A 16,688-nucleotide genomic window follows, 5' to 3' on the forward strand; every position below is an offset into this window, starting at 1 on the left:
TCTCTTTATCAACTAGAACAATAAATATTTTTTACATATGATTCTGCTTCTGACTAATTATGGAACCTGTTTAAATTATGTCCTTGGGCATGTTTCCTCATCTGTAAATGGTAAAGAATGTGTTAGATGAAATTATTTTTAAGTATTCTTTAAGTTCTGACATTCAATAGATCTATGATTTTTAGCAGTTAATCAAGAAATATTCATTGTCATTAACTTTGTCTCACCCTGTCTAGATTATGTGAGAGTTATAAAGTCAAATATAGGTCTGACTATGCCATCCTCCTAATCACAAAGCTCCAAAATTTCCCTTTTGTCTCAAGGATCAAATATAAAGTCTTCTTGTAAAGCCCCTCGCCATTTAGCACCAGCCTGCCTTTCCAATCTTTATATGTTACCCTGCTACATACACACCAGGGATGTGTCTGCTTGTTGTATCCCCATAGTCAATCTCCCATCTTTGTGCTGTTATATAGACAACTCCTCAGTCCCGAAATGTATTCCTTCACCTTATCTCATAGAGTCTTTAGATTCTGTCAAAACTCAGCCCAAATGCTACCTTTAGGAAGCTTGTCCCAATACTTCCAATGATTGGTGCCTTTTCCTTGCAAATTAACTAATTATATTTTATACTTAAGTTTCCTATGTCCATCTTGTTTTTCCTTAATGTTCTTCTTAATGTAAAGCTTTTTGAGTAGTCACTTTGGTTTTTTTGTCTCTGAATCCCAAGTACCTGGAACACAGTGGGAACTCAACAGATACTTTTTTAAATGAACAAAATATGCTTGGAATTCAGCAGAGCATTTAGCAATCTTTCATGCTCTCCATGTGGACGAGATAAAGAGATATGGCCTGAATTACGGTTAGGTAAATTCAAAACTGGTTCACTACTTAGACCCAATGAGTAATCATTGATGGGTCTGTGTTAATCTATGAAATTTCTAGGGTGAGGTTCTGTTCTTGGTTGTTTACAGTATTTTTAATCAATGACTTGGAGTGTAGATAACTTACATAACTGGCAGGTGACAAGAAAGAAGGATGGCTAATACAATGGATGACAGAGTCAAGTTAAAAAAAAATCAACATGACTTGGCAACACAAAAAGCAACTGTTATCTTAGGGTTGCACTGAAAGAGTTAAAATGTCCAGGATTAGGGATATCATCATCCCATTGTTCTCTGCTAACACCAGACCAAATATAATTGTTGAGGCCCAAATTTTAGGAAAAACTAGACTTCTGAAATAAATTATTACCCTGTGATTCTTTGTATTCCCAGAACTTAACACAGTACTTGACACATAGTAGGTATTTTAGTAAATGTTAATTGATTGACATGAATTGGTAGACTTCTGAGGAATTAGAAAATTCATTGGCTGGGAGTTGGGAAATGTGGGCTCTAGTCTCATCTTTGCCACTGATTCTCTAGATAAGATAAGAGGAAAAGGGGTACAATTAAAAGGTTGTTTGACTTGTCAGGAGACCTGGATTTGAGTTCCAGTTCTGACACTATGTGACTTTTGAGTAAGTCCCTTAATAGTTTCTTAATCTGTAAAATAAAGATACTAAATCCTTTACTAGAGTGGTAATATGGAGGAATGTCTATAGAAAGCCAGCAAGCCTGGAAGTCAAGAAGTATTGAGATCAAGTCTTACTTTTGTTATCTACAGACTAGCTGTATCACCATGGGAAAATGACTTAACTTCTCAATATTCTTGACAACTTTTGAAGACTAAATTATAATATGAATTAAAAGAAAATTTAAATATTTTAAAGACAAAATCTCAGATGAGCTGCTGATTTTGTCAGGACAAAATAGATAAATAAATATTTGCATTTAAATGCCTTTTTGGATTGTTGTGAAGAAAGCACTTTATAAATTTCAAAGTATCAGTCAGTCAACTGGCATTTATTAATCACTTATTACACACCAGGCACTGTGCTAAGTGTTGGGACTACAAAGGAAGGCTGTTCCAAATGTCAGGGAGTGCATAGTCTAAGTGAGGAGTTAACATGTAAACAAGATACATACAGAAAAAAAATTGGGGGGAATCTCATAAGGAAGGCATTAAGATTAAGGAAGCCTGGGAAAGACTTCTTGCAGAAAGTAAAACTTTAGCTTAGATTTAAAAGAAATCAGGAAAGCTAGGAGATAGAGATGAAAAGAAAGAGCTTTTAGTATTTCTTAACCCAGTCATAGAATGTTAGAGTTAGAAATGGATATGAGAAATCATTTCATTCAGTCCCAGTATGACAAATGAAGAAATAGGGATTGAGAGAGATCCAGGGATGCACACAGGATCATACCATGAATCAATGACAGAGCTAGTTTTGAAACCTAAGGGTCCTGTTTTCTAATGGATGAACTTGTCATTCTATCTCTCTGCTATTAGAATTCTTAATATCTCTGTGTGTTTTCTCTTGGATATGAGGAGGCAGCATAGTATGGTGGAAACAACATGAAGTCTTAGAGTTAGAAAACCTTCCAGACTCCTGAATTTACTAGATTAGTGGTGAAATTGCTGAGAATTTTTAAAAAATGTGCCTGAGTTGTCACTTAATTTCTTGTGCCTCGGTTTTTTTATTTGTAGAAAGAGAGGGCTAGATTTGATCATCTAACATAGATCTAAGAGTAAATATCTTAGGGAAATTCCCTTGACATTTCCACAACCTTAGTGCACTTCAAATAACTTAATTTCCATGTAATATCTTACAGATGCAGAGAATAATGTCCATTTTCTTCCTCCTCCTTTTCCTTTTCTTTCCCCTACTCTTCTTCTTCCTCTTTCCCCTCCTCTTCCTTCATCTTTACATCCTCCTCCTATTTCTTAGAATCCCTAAGTCTGCAGGGCCTCAGTTGCTAAATATCTGCCTCTAGAGTCAAACTTCATTCCTGGAACCTCCATTCTGTCCCAGACATCAGAAGGAGGCACGGAAACTTTTCTGCTGGTTTCTGTGCTAATTCCTTTAAGTGAACAGGGCTGAGCGCCTCGCTCCTGCAGATGATATAACTGCTATGTAAGGATGGTTGCTGCCCCCTAATTACAGTGCTGAGAATAGCACGTCCCAGTGACAGACCTGAAAGCCCATACTGATTGAGTATAGGAAACTATGCACATAGCACACCTTGCTTGCATTCTCAGCAAGGTAGTCTTCTGGAGCAAAAAAACCTTCACGTCCGCAGATCCTTAAAGGAATCTGGATTACATAGACCCCTCTGGCAGCAGTTGTGAGATTCTAGAGGAATGCTTCTTCCATTTTTTTTAAATCTCAAGATCCCTGTCAGAGAACATCCATCCATCCATCAATCCATCCATCCATCCATCCATCAGTATATCTATTTATCCATCCAACAAACACATTTATTAAACATCTGTTGTGTGAAGGGCACTGTTCTAGGTTCTAGGAATACAAAGAGAGCTTCATGAGGTCATAGATTTAGAGGTGGAAGGGATGTTACTGTAGAAATCTTTTGGTTTAAACTTTCCTTTTCAGGTGGGAAAAACTGAACCTTAAAGAGCTAGATGGACTTATCCAAAGTAACACAAAGTAACAGTGAAGATCTGAAAACAAAACAGGTTTTTCAACTCTAAACCTAGAGCTTTCCTAGAGGAAAGTTTTGTTGTATAGGGAACATTAGAAAGGTATTTCCTTCTCTCTCTCTCTCTCTCTCTCTCTCTCTCTCTCTCTCTCTCTCTCTCTCTCTCTCTCTCTCTCTCTCTGTCTCTCTCTGTCTCTCTCTCTCTCTGTCTCTCTCTCTGTCTCTCTCTCTCTCTCTCTGTCTCTCTCTGTCTCTCTCTCTCTCTCTCTCTCTGTCTCTCTCTCTGTCTCTCTCTCTCTCTCTCTGTCTCTCTCTGTCTCTCTCTCTGTCTCTCTCTCTGTCTCTCTCTCTCTCTCTCTCTCTTCTCTCTCTCTCTCTCTCTCTCTGTGTCTCTCTCTGTCTCTGTCTCTGTCTCTTTTTGTCTCTCTCTCTCTTCTCTCTCTGTCTCTCTCTCTGTCTCTCTCTCTGTCTCTTCTCTGCTCTCTGTCTCTCTCTCTGTCTCTCTCTGTCTCTCTGTCTCTCTGTCTGTCTCTGTCTGTCTCTCTATTTCTCTCTCTCTCTCTCTCTCTCTCTCTCTCTCTCTCTCTCTCTGTCTCTCTCTCTGTCTCTCTCTCTCTCTCTCTGTCTCTCTCTCTCTCTCTCTCTCTGTCTCTCTCTCTGTCTCTCTCTCTCTCTCTCTGTCTCTCTCTGTCTCTCTCTCTGTCTCTCTCTCTCTCTCTCTCCTCTCTCTCTCTCTCTCTCTCTCTCTGTGTCCTCTCTCTGTCTCTGTCTCTGTCTCTGTCTCTTTTTGTCTCTCTCTCTCTTCTCTCTCTCTGTCTCTCTCTCTGTCTCTTTCTCTGTCTCTCTGTCTCTCTCTGTCTCTCTGTCTCTCTGTCTGTCTCTGTCTGTCTCTCTATTTCTCTCTCTCTCTCTCTCTCTCTCTCTCTCTCTCTCTCTCTCTCTCTCTCTCTCTCTCTCTCTCTCTCTCTCTGTCTCTTCTGTTCTTGAAGGAAGCAGTTTCTGTAGCACCTCAAGATCCAGGAAGGAATATTTCTGTACCATCCTCCTCCTCCCCCACACACTTAGGTTATAACTGTAAGAAGCAAGATGGTACAGTAGACTGAACAATGAATTTGGGGTCAGGAAGACCTATGTTCAAATCCTAATTCACACACAACAGCTTTATCACTTTGGGTGTCATTTAATTTTTTCTGCCTCAGTTTTCTCAACTATAAAATGGAGATAATAATAGCATCTATTCCATAGGATTGTTGTGAGGCTCAAATGAGATAATCTTTGTAAAGTGCTTTAAACACCTTAAATTCTAGCCAGCTCTTGGTTGTCTATCTGCACATACTTCACCTAAAAGATATTTAAACTTAATTTGGTTTAGTCCTGGAATATATGGACTATAACAACAGAAAGAGACCATAGAAATTATCTGGTCCAATATTTTTTGCTCCTTAACCCCCTTTCCACCACCACCACCACAACAATCTCGAGAATAATTTAATATAGTATTCATAATATTCTACAATTATTTACTGCTTAAGGTACCATTAAATAATTTTTTTTAGCAAGAATTTCTTGGACCATTATTAAGAAACTCAAGGTGTTGGAGAAGCACCAGATAAGAACCACTCATCCAGTCTAATCCTCCTCATTTCACAGATGAAGATAGTGACTTGTGAAAGGTAAAACTAGGTAGCGCCCTAGTGCACAGAGCACTGGGTCTGGAGTTCGACTCCTTTCTGAGTTCAGATTTGACCTCAGACATTAACTACTTGTGTGATCCTGGGCAAGTCATTTAACCCAGTTTGCCTCAGTTTCCCCATCTGTAAAATGAGCTAAAGAAGGAAATAGAAAATTATTCTAGCATCTTTCCCAAGAAAACCCCAAATGAGGCAGCAAAGAGTCAGACAGGACTGAAAAACAACTAAATGACAAAAAATGACTTGTGAAAGATCCCAAAGTTAGCTGAGGATAAGTGTCAGAGCTGGGATTAAAATAAAAGTCTTCTGATTCTAGGTTCTATAGTCTTTCCACCAGTATATGCTGCTATTTCTACTTCCTCTTGTCTTTGAATATGTTATCACTGAGCACCAGTATGGCCCAAAGGAAAGAATACTGGATTTAGTCAAAAGTTGTTGTTCAATCATGTTTGACACTTAATGACCCATTTGGGGTTTTCTTGGCAAAGATACTGGAGTGTTTTGTCATTTCCTTTTTCAGCTCATTTTACAGAAGAGGAAATTGAGGCAAATAGAGTTAAGTGTCTTGTCCAGGGTCACACAATTAGGAAGAGGTCACATTTGAATTCAATTATTCCTGACTCCATCTATCTACCATAGGTGGTCTATCTACCATACCACCTAGAAGCCTTTAGTCAAGAAATCAAGGTTTGAATTCTGCCCCTGTCCCTATAAGGCTGTGTGATTTTGGGCAAGGTTCTTTTTTTCCATGACCCTGGATTTCTTCATTTATAAAATGAGGGGGGTTGGGTAGATAACCTTTGTGTTCTACAACTCTGCTTTATGATTCTGTGAATGTGTTTAAGATTAGTTATATACCTTATCTCCTTGGGATCGCACAATAATTCTGTGAGGTAGCTCCTACAAGTAAGTACATTATTACCATTTACAGAGGAGCAAACCCAGACTTGCCTGTGGTCACATAGCTAATAAATATCAGAGACAGAATTTGAACCCATAGCTCTCACTCTAAAGTCTAGTATACTATGCAATCTCTCATGTGGTCCTTTATACTCTCTCCAATGGGAAAACAGAGGATGTGTCAGGGCTGTGCTGGGGCCAACTCCTCTTGTTAAATTTCCAGTGTGAGCATTTATACTTCTGGACTGATTTCAGCCAACACTGCATTCAGGATTTGATTTGTTTTGTTAATTGTCTAGACTTAACAAACTATGGGGAAAACGCTAACAATGAAGATCAAACTTAAAAAAGCCTGTTCTGTAGTAATTCTGCTTTTCCCTCCAAAAAAAGACACTTGTTAAATGTTTTCTAACTTGCCTCTGGAGAGGGTGCATTTTATTAGCCTCCTCTTTTTCTTTCCCCTTTCCCCTCCTACTTCTCTGTAGGGTGAAACAAGTTTCTATGTTGAACTAAATATGTATGATATTCCCTCTTTGAGCCACATCTCATGAGACTAAGATTCACACAATATTCATTTCTTTCCCTTCTTTCCCTCAACTGTAATGTCTTTTTTGCCTCCTTCATATGATGTCATTTAGCCCATCTTACCTTCCCTTTTCTCTTCTTCCAGTACAACCCCCTTTTCACCCCTAATTTATTTGTTATATCCTCACATTAAAGTCAATTTACCTACACCCTGTAAGGATAGAGTGTGCATTTTAAACAAAGGTCCAGTGGCAAGAATTAACCTGACCCTTCTATCAAATCATAAAATGAAAGAGCCCTGGGAGACTATCTAAGCCAACCCCCTAATTTTATGGATAAGGAAATTAAAACTCACTCAGAACAGCTGAGTGATTTGCTCAAAGTCACACAGGTGGCGAGGGGCAGGGCCAGGATCGTGTGCCAGAGCACACAAATTTGTTTAAACATTAAACTGAGAAAAAAAATATAACAACGAGGATACGTTTATTGGGGATGCACAGGCCATCTCCTGTTTGGAGGTTAGTTGGGCCTTTGCTCCCTTTACTTTTGCGAAAAGTCCAAGATAAGTCACCCAGTGTCCTTGCCCATCTCCCTAGGTATCCACAGAAATATCTCCCTTCAGTGTAAGTGTAGGTGCTGCTGGGGGACAAAGTCTCCACTTTAACACTATTTACTTATAGAAAGAAATATATTAGTTATGGCTTGAATGAACTCAAGTCATTAAAAAAAAAATCCCAACAACCTACGCCCTTTCCATCCTCCTGCTGGAAGAACAGCCCAACCAGTTTGGCAGAGTTTGGCGGGTTTTTCCTCTCCAGGCATGTTCCCATCAGCTTTACAGGATCTGGGGCCTGGCTCAGGGTGTGACTGGTGTGGCTATGTCCATGAGCTAAGTAAGACAGGGTGGGGGTGGGGTCTAGCCCTGGGGCTGGAGCTTTTAAAATGAGCGAAGGGATTTGTATATATATTTTTTTTCTTGGCCCTCGGAGTTCACAACTAATTAGAAAGAACATTGAAGGCTTAATTTCTGCTACTTTCTGGCTATGTGACCTTGGAAAAGTAATTTCTTCTCTCTACATCACAGTTTCTTCCTCTGCAAAGAGTGGGGTTTGAAGGATTTCTAAAACTCTTTTCAATTCCAACACCATATTGCATGTATCTATAGAAAAACTCTACTGTGTAGAGGTACTATATATTTAATTTATGGAACTGGCATGGAGCTAGGTCAGGTTCAGGATGCCCTGGACTGTTCAGAGTGATCCTGAATGGAGGAGGGTGAGCCCTGTGAGATGGTCAGTTTTAGGGAGCAGCTAGGTTGGCTTATCTTGACTTTTAGTCACTGCCTCACCCATTCTTTCTTTTCAACATCCTCCTAACATTGAAGGCACTGGTCTGTGCTCCAGGAGACAGGGTCTGGAGGGCCTTTGGTAGTGGAGTCTAGGACAATGCGGATTTTCTTTGCCATGTGTTGCAATTATTATGACCATGGACTTTTAGGATATGGAATCTTCCCTAGATTCAAGGGGACCTCTGTGGACACTCATCTTAATGTTCAGAGGCATGAAAGTAAACAATGAAAAATTCTTGGTCTCCAGAAATCCTGATCTCCAAACTCCTGTTGGTAGTCTGGGAAGGGCAGGCTAGACAAGTATGGTGTCATGATAAGAATTATGGAGACAGGAGACCTGGATTCTAGTCAGTTAGTCAACAAACATGTATCCAGGGCCTATTGTTGTTCAGTTGTTTCAGATTCCATTTGGTGTTTTCTTGGCAAAGATATAGGATTGGTTTGCCATTTCCTTCTCCAGATCATTTTATGGATGAGGAAACTGAGGCAGGCTTCTGGAACTTGACTGAGATCATATAATAAGTAACTAAAGCTGGATTTGAACTCAAGAAAATAAATCTTTCTTGACTCCAGGCCTGGAGCTCTATTCATTGCACCATCTACTTGCCCCTATTCAGCCCTACTATGTGCTAGAATAAGTTCTGTTACATTACTTCTTTCTGCTCTCCACTTGCCTCATTTTCCCTAACCTTCAAGGATGGTTCAAATCAATTAATAATTAGCATTTGTAAAGAGCTTACAATGCGTTAGGTAATATTCCAAGTGCAAGGGGTACAAATATAAAGCATGAAGCAATCTTGACTCTCTAGGAGCTTATATCTTCTCTTCCATGGTGAAGCCAGATCTGAAGTATTCCTCTTCACAAATCCCTTTGAAATTGTAATCCTTTTTCTCCATCCTACTATTCAAATACCAATTAGAAACTTGGATAAAGTTCTTGGATAAAGTTATCCCCTTGGATAAGGGGATCTACTTCCTCTACTAGTCCATGAGCTCCCTGAAGAATGAGCTTGATACCTTGGCAACATTGGGAGTGGATCCTGGGTTCCTATTCCACTCTGCTACCTATCACCTGTACAATCTGGGAAGAGTCACTTCCTTTCCTGGTCTTCAGTACCCTCATTTTATAAGAGGATTAATGTGGAGTAGATGACATTCAAAATTCTTTCCAACATTAAATCCTTTTTTTTTTTTTTATCTGTTAAGATCACTTTTATTTTTTTTAATTTTTAAAAATTAATTTTATAATTATATATTTTTTGACAGAGTATGCATGAGTAATTTTTTTTTTATAACATTATCCCTTGTATTCATTTTTCCAGATTTTCCCCTCCCTCCCTCTACTCCCTCCCCTAGATGACAGGCAATCCCATACATTTTACATGTGTTACAGTATAACCTAGATACAATATATGTGTGTAAATCCAATTTTCTTGTTGCACGGTAAGTATTAGATTCTGAAGGTATAAGTAATCTGGGTAGATAGACAGTAGTGTTAATATTTTACATTCAATTCCCAGTGTTCCTTCTCTGGGTGTACCAACTTTAAATCCCAAGTATGGATTTATGAACTAATAGCTTCATTCTGCTTATTGAGCTTATGGCCTGAACTGGGCAGATATTCAATAATTGGTAAATGAACGAATGAACAAATCTGTTAAATAAGGGATTTAAGTGAGATCTTTGAGTTCCCTTCTAGCTGTAACATGTTGAGATTCTAAAGAGCATGACCTTTGGTCTCTTCATACCTTCCTCCCTACCACCCCAGACATTTCTTCCTGCAGGGGAGGGAGACTAAAAGCTACTTTAGAAACTGGGCATTCCACCGTGAGGTTGGTCAGTGGCTGTAGCCCATCCTGTTTCTTTACTTGCTCATCAGCTATGGAAACCAAGGGGGGACTTGGGTGTTTCAAGAGCCTCCCAGCTCAAGTAACTGAACTGGGTCTTGGTTTCAGATTTCCTGCCCTTCAGGTTCTATTCTGGAATTCTCCTCCTCCTCCTCCTCCTCCTCCTCCTCCTCCTCCTCCTCCTCCTCCTCCTCCTCCTCCTCCTCCTCCTCCTCCTCCTCCTCCTCCTCCTCCTCCTCCTCCTCTCCTCCTTCTCTTTTCTTCCTCCTTCTCCTTCTCCTCCTCCTCCTTCTCCTTCACCACTACTTATTATTGTTTTGCTTTGTTCTTTGGATTTTCCTTTTAACCCCCCCCCCCCCCATTTCCCAGCTGCCTCTGCTCTGGGGAGGTGTATGCTGGGTCTTGTGGAATGTTGTGGGGGGTGTGGGGGATCATCCCCAGCACAGCCTCCTCAGGCAACAGGATCCTCAGCTTAGTGGGCATTCCTGCAAACCTCTTGCCCCACCGGTCTGCCCTAGCCCAGGCTGGCTGGGAGTTCATGCAAAGCCTGCCCACAGATATCTGGAGACTTGTCTCTCATTGGCTGCTTTTAGTCTGGTTCCTGGAGCCTGAAGCAGTTTAACCTTTTATGAAAAACTCACCTGCACCATGGGTTACTGAAGACTTGGTAGGAGGATTTTAAAGACTTTTTTTTTTTTTTTTTTTTTTTACCCTTCCTTGACAAAAGGGAGGTTTTTGTTTCAGAGCCACTGAAATCTCAGACTAGGATGGGATGACCCACTTTTGAAACCAGGCAGGCCCACCCCAAAAAGGCCAATTTCCTGGGTGGCCTAAGGAAAGGATTCACAGAATTCAATCATTCATCAGTTATTTGTTTGTCCTTGATTTTTCAGTGATCCCTTGTTCTATCTTTTCTCCCTAGACTTGACATATGAGGATAGAACATTGTCTTTGCTAATGTGTCTTTCCTAGGTCAGACTTACAGGTCAGTCCCAGAAAATATGACATCACAAAAAACAAAAACAAATTATGCAATTTATAGTAGAGCACTGGGTTTGGACTCAAGATTTGAATTCAAATCCAGTCTCAGATACTTACTAGCTGGGTGATCTTGGGCAAGTCACTTAAATCTGTCTCAGTTTCCCCAACCATAAAATAGGGATGATAATACCTAACCCCATCCCCATTGTTATGAAGATCAATTAATATAATATAGCATATATTATACATATTATATACTGGTATAGTGCTTAGCACAGAACCTGGCACAGAGGAAGTACTTAATAAATGCATATTCCTTTACACTTCCTTCCCTTCCTTTCACTGACCTTCAATGTTCTATATTCTTTTCATCCATAGTTTTCCCAATGTCTTTTTTCCCCATTTCTTGGGGATGTGATCTTTTGTAATTTGCTTTAGTTCTCCGGGCCACTTATGTACTCCTAAATTTGCTTCATTCATGTAGGAGCAAATGAATCATGAGTCAGGGCCTTATTTCATGGAAATTTTATCTTATTTAATATCTGTTCCTTAAACATACCATAGAATCTCAGAGGTAGAAGGACTTTAGAATTCATTCAGCCTAATTCATATTTGAGCAGAAATTTCTTCTTTTAAGTTTCTACTTGAAGATCTCCTGGGGAATTTGCTGTGATATGGAAATTTATTCTTAGAGGCAGACTATTCCACTTTTGGACAGCTACAATTATTAGGAAGTATTTTTCTCAAATATGTCTCCAGAAGCTTATATCTATTCCATTAATTTTCTATGGGACCAAAACAAACTTAGTCTCTCTTCCATATGATAACCCTTCAAATATTTGGGGATAGACAATAGCAAAAATAATAATAACCTACATTTATGCAACTTTTTATATAACTTTCAGAATCCCCTTTAGATGGCCTAATTTCCAGTGCCCTCACACTATTCCCATCAATTGGGGTCTTATAATGTTTAAGTTTTAAAATTTTACTCTATCAGCTTCCCCTCTTTTTCTTTTAGGGAGTTCAACACTTGTCCCCTAAGACTTGGTGATGCTCAGAAGATTCTAGATAGAATCACTACTGGCTCACATTCCCAAATCCCTGTGGATAGGACATATTTCAACCCAACAATCTAACTTGAAGAAAGTGTTTGGATGGTCCCTTGGAATTTGTTTTAACAAAGTAGGGTCTGGGTTTTTGAGGGAAAAACAAGCCCGGTCAACAGATGGATCAAGGACAGACCCCAGAAGTCTACTTCCTAGTTCCCCTACTCAGTATGTTCAACAAGGCTCTGTTTCCTTTAGTGAAAGAGAAAGTACAGAAAAGCTTCATCCCCTTTGCACTAGGGAGGCTCTGTTAGATAAATCAGTATGAAGGCTGTCTGAGAATAGACAATAGCAGCAGTATGCTGGCCCTACAAAGCCCTTCACTGTATTTGGATCCCTATGTGTGTGAAGTGTTCCAATGGGCTTCTCAATAGGGCCCTGTATTTGCCTGTTGGAGTCTGTATTTGCTTAGGAAGAAGAGAAGTTTCTAATGGGTGTTTCCAGTTGTATTACCCTTTCTTACTCTGTTGTTTAGTTGTGATGTTTTTCCTAAATCAAAAAGTAGAAAATCAAGTTTTTTCTGTGTTCTACTGTTTTGAAGCAAAGGGAGGACAAGTCAGTGAATTCAGCCAGGTTATCTGAATTTTCTTTCTCCAAACTCTCTCTGTCTCTCCTCTCTCTGTCTCTCTGTCTCTCTGTCTCTCTGTCTCTCTCTTTCTTTTCTCTGTCTCTCTGTCTCTCTCTCTCTCTTTCTCTCTCACTCTCTTCATGCCTCTCTGTGTCTCTCTCTCTGTCTCTGTGTCTCTCTCTGTCTTTCTCTCCCACTCTCTCCCTTTCTCTCTGTCTGTCTCTGTTGCTCTGAATGTCTGTCAATCAGATTATCTGAATTTTCTTTCTCCAACCTCTCTGTCTCTGTCTCTCTGTCTGTCTGTCTCTCTCTTTCTCCCACTTCCCTCTCCCTTTTTTCTCTCATTTTTATCTCTCTCCCCTCCTCTCTCCTTCCTCCTCTCTTCTTTCTTTCTTTCTTCTTTCTTTCTTTCTTTCTTTCTTTCTTTCTTTCTTTCTTTCTTTCTTTCTTTCTTTCTTTCTTTCTTTCTTTCTTTCTTTCTTTCTTTCTTTCTTTCTTTCTTTCTTTCTTTCTTTCTTTCTTTCTTCCTTTCTTTCTTTCTTTCTTCCTTTCTTCCTTCCTTCCTTCCTTCCTTCCTTCCTTTCTTCCTTCCTTCCTTTCTTCCTTCTTTCCTTCCTTCCTTCCTTCCTTCCTTCCTTCCTTCCTTCCTTCCTTCCTTCCTTCCTTCCTTCCTTCCTTCCTTCCTTCCTTCCTTCCTTCCTTCCTTCCTTCCTTCCTTCTTTCTTTCTTTCTTTCTTTCTTTCTTTCTTTCTTTCTTTCTTTCTTTCTTTCTTTCTTTCTTTCTTTCTTTCTTTTCTTTCTTTCTTTCTTTCTTTCTTTCTTTCTTTCTTTCTTTCTTTCTTTCTTTCTTTCTTTCTTTCTTTCTTTCTTTCTTTCTTTCTTTCTCTTTCTTCTTTCTTTTTCCTCCTTCTCCCTCCCCCTTCACCAAGTTTCCTCTCTTTTCCCTCTCTTTCTTTCTCTGTATTTCCACCTCTCTTTTCTGCATCTATCTGCCTCTTTCTCTCTCCCTCTCTGTGTCTGTCTGTCTCTGTTTCTGTCTCTCTTTTTTCCCTCCTTCTCCCCCCCTCCATATATATTGAGTCCTTCTGGTAAGATTGAAAGCAATCTTTTTAGAGTTGCTCAGGATGAAAGGTTCCTGAAGGGATCTCACTTAGGTGTTAGCCCTTATCTGGTCTAACTTGGTCCAGGAGCCAATAATTAGCCTGGGTAATGTGAATTTCATAGAAGGAGAAAACACTATCCTTGCCCTTGGGGACTTTGTAGTCTGTTTTAACAAACAAGTCTCAAACCCATGCAATAGTTAGTGAAAGATATAGGACCATGTAAGTAGGGGTTCAGTAGTATGGCACAGGCATTCAGAGAATAAAGCAGAAAGCAATAATTGTATGATGGACACAAGTGACAGAGGAGTCAGAGAAGGGCAGTCTGGTACAGTGGAAAGAAAACTGTTAGTTAATCAGAGAACCTGGGTTGGAATCTGGCCTTAAACACTTACTACCTATGTGACCTTGGACAAGTAACCTTTCCTGCTCTAAGTATCAGTTTCCTCATCTGTAAAATGAAGAAGTGTGAAAATGTGACATTTAACACTTTTTCTGGTGCTAAATCTACATGAGAGCATATGTCCATAAGTCTAAAGGCTGGGTGGCTCAGTGGATAGAGCATCAGACCTGCAGTCAGGAAGACTCATCTTCCTGAATTCAAATGAGTCACACTACTTGTCACTTCACTCTGTTTACCTCATTTTCCTCATCTGTAAAATGAACTAGAGAAGAAAATGGCAAAGCACTCTAATATCTCTGCCAAGAAAACCCCAAATGGGATCACAAAGAGGCAGATACAACTAAAAATTATTCAACAACAACAACAATGGATAGAGCACTGTGTCTGAAATCAGGAAGACCTAAATTTGAATCTGGCCTAAGATACTGCATTGCTCTGTAACTTTGGCAAAGACACTTAACTTTTGTCTGCCTCAGTTTCTTCAACTGTTAAATGGAGATGATAACAGCACCTATTTCCCAGGTTTGTCATGAAAAATGAGATAATATTTTGTAAAGTGCTTAGCACAATGCCTGACACAGTAAGTGATTAAAAATACTTGTTTCATTCATTTATTCATGTTTATTACACATCTCTACATAGCTATCCTGTTGTCACTCTTGATTCAGATTAATCAAAACTCAATTTGTTATCCTCTCCCCTTCCCCTCTAAGATAGTTTTCTCTTTCCAACAACCTCAACTAAGTCTCCGTTCCCTTATCTGCAAAAATAGGGATGCTGATGCTTACATGTATTACCTACTTCTTGGGGCTTAGTATGAGGAAAGAACTTTCTGAATATTCACATTCTGCAGAAATGTCATGACTGAACATACACATATCATATGTACACATACAAACACACTGACACAAACTTGCATGCAGACACACCTGTAGATGCTGCCGTGTGTATACACAAACAGTTTTGATCATGTGTGCAAACGATGGTTTGTGCATACAACATGCATGTCTGACAGCACACACATGCACCCCTATTCTCATAGCCTGTTCAGGCTGGCACACACATATACAAGAACAATGCAGGATTGAGGTACAGCTTAGGACCTGAAGTGTCAACTTGCTCTCTTGTCTCCTGTAGCTCAGGTAACAGAAACCACTGCAACCTGATTCCAGGGCCAGGCTGAAGTCAAACAGCTGCCTTTGGGGTGGAGCATAAAGGATGGCCTAGCATGGGGGCTCGGGGCTGGGGGGAAGCTAGGACGAATTTGGTGGAACATGGTCTTGGGATTCAAGACCTATCTTTGTAGGAAAATGATGAATTCACTAGTGCTGGACAGGGGATCATATCTCTAAAACGGGCTAAAGCTGGAAGCACGGAGGATGTCTCACTTCAGAGTCATTTCCAGCTCAGAAAGTCTTGGTAGCTGTCATACCCCTCGAAGGGAATGATGGGGGAGGGTGGGGTGGAGAAGGAGACTTTTCCCTCCTCCCACATTAAGTCCCCATAGTCCCTCTCTTACTCCCAAATAAGGGATTTGGGAAATCTCCTTTGGCATAGCTGAGTTCTCAGCCAACAGACCAATGCCCTTCATACTTTTTGCTGCTTTCACCTCTCCAATATTCCCTGCCCCAGACTGGGGATAAAAGAGGAATAAAAAAATGAGCTATTATCCAAATGAGTATTCTCAAGAGAAGCCAGGGCAGACATCCTGCTTTCCTGAGTTCACTCAGTGTCTCCCACTCAGCCTAGTGGTCCTCATTGTAGTGGATTCTGTTCCCTCCTCCAATTCCTTTTAAGGCAATAGTTTTATTCACTTCTTTCCAATTGAAGCAACTGGGGCAAACTCCAGGCATTTTACCCCTCCCTTGCAAGGGGGGAGAAGTAAGAAATCACTTTTATAGGCAGCTGTGACTTTGTAGGGAAAACCAAGCCCTCCTCTGCCAACTGAGCCACCAGAGAAATGTTTGGGGATTCCAAGCTGGGATTAAGATGCATAGACCCCATTCATGGAGGAGAGCAGAGCACATAGTCCTGCTTAACAACACAGAGAGATTCCTTTGCCACACCGAGGACAGCACCTGGAGCTCAGCTACCTCACATACTGGAGGAAACTTAAGCTCCGGAGATCCATCTCCCTTTCTCTTCCTCCCCAGCGGTTACACACTGAAGTCAATGCTTTTTTTCTTTCTGTTTCATAGACATTACTGACTTTTAGAGCATCAGGGCCAGTGACGGGCCCCTGGTACTTACATCATGGCTCTGCCCCTCTGGTCTTCTCCTGCTCGGTCCGGCCTCTACCTTTGAGTCAAGAAATGATCTCCTAGTGCACAGGAGAGCTATAAAGGAGCAGTGTGTGAACTTGCACAGACAATAAGCCATAATTTTTGACCAAACTCGCTATACTGGTTTGCGTTTCTTCAATCCAGAAGCAGAAAGGAGGGAAAGCCAAGCCGAAGTTGCTGAACAAGTTCTGCTATAACACAAAAAAGTGGTAAAACGGGTAGGGTGTGAACTCAAATAGAGATCTGATTGTTTTCTCATAATTACGGCTCAGCCTGTACTGTTGGTTGAAGTCAATCCAGTTAACAAACAGGTTGAGTTCAATAAATGCATTCTGACATTAAGGTCACTTTTGTTTTGGGCAGAGGGGTAAAATATCATCGGTTGGATAGGAGGA

At 40.3% G+C, this 16,688-nt stretch overlaps 1 protein-coding gene across 2 annotated transcripts in view; it reads right to left on the reverse strand.

Moving 5' to 3' along the window:
- The window catches only part of RBBP8NL (RBBP8 N-terminal like), a 68,835-nt gene extending 52,437 nt beyond the window's left edge, over positions 1-16,398 (reverse strand). For both annotated transcript variants that reach the window (XM_074288783.1, XM_074288784.1), the window contains exon 1: positions 16,262-16,398. The gene's annotated coding sequence lies outside the window, so the exon portion shown is untranslated. The remainder of the gene's footprint in view (positions 1-16,261) is intronic.
- Between the last annotated feature and the right edge of the window lie 290 nt (positions 16,399-16,688).

Source organism: Sminthopsis crassicaudata, chromosome 2 (genome assembly GCF_048593235.1).
Source record: "Sminthopsis crassicaudata isolate SCR6 chromosome 2, ASM4859323v1, whole genome shotgun sequence".
Taxonomy (NCBI): domain Eukaryota; kingdom Metazoa; phylum Chordata; class Mammalia; order Dasyuromorphia; family Dasyuridae; genus Sminthopsis; species Sminthopsis crassicaudata.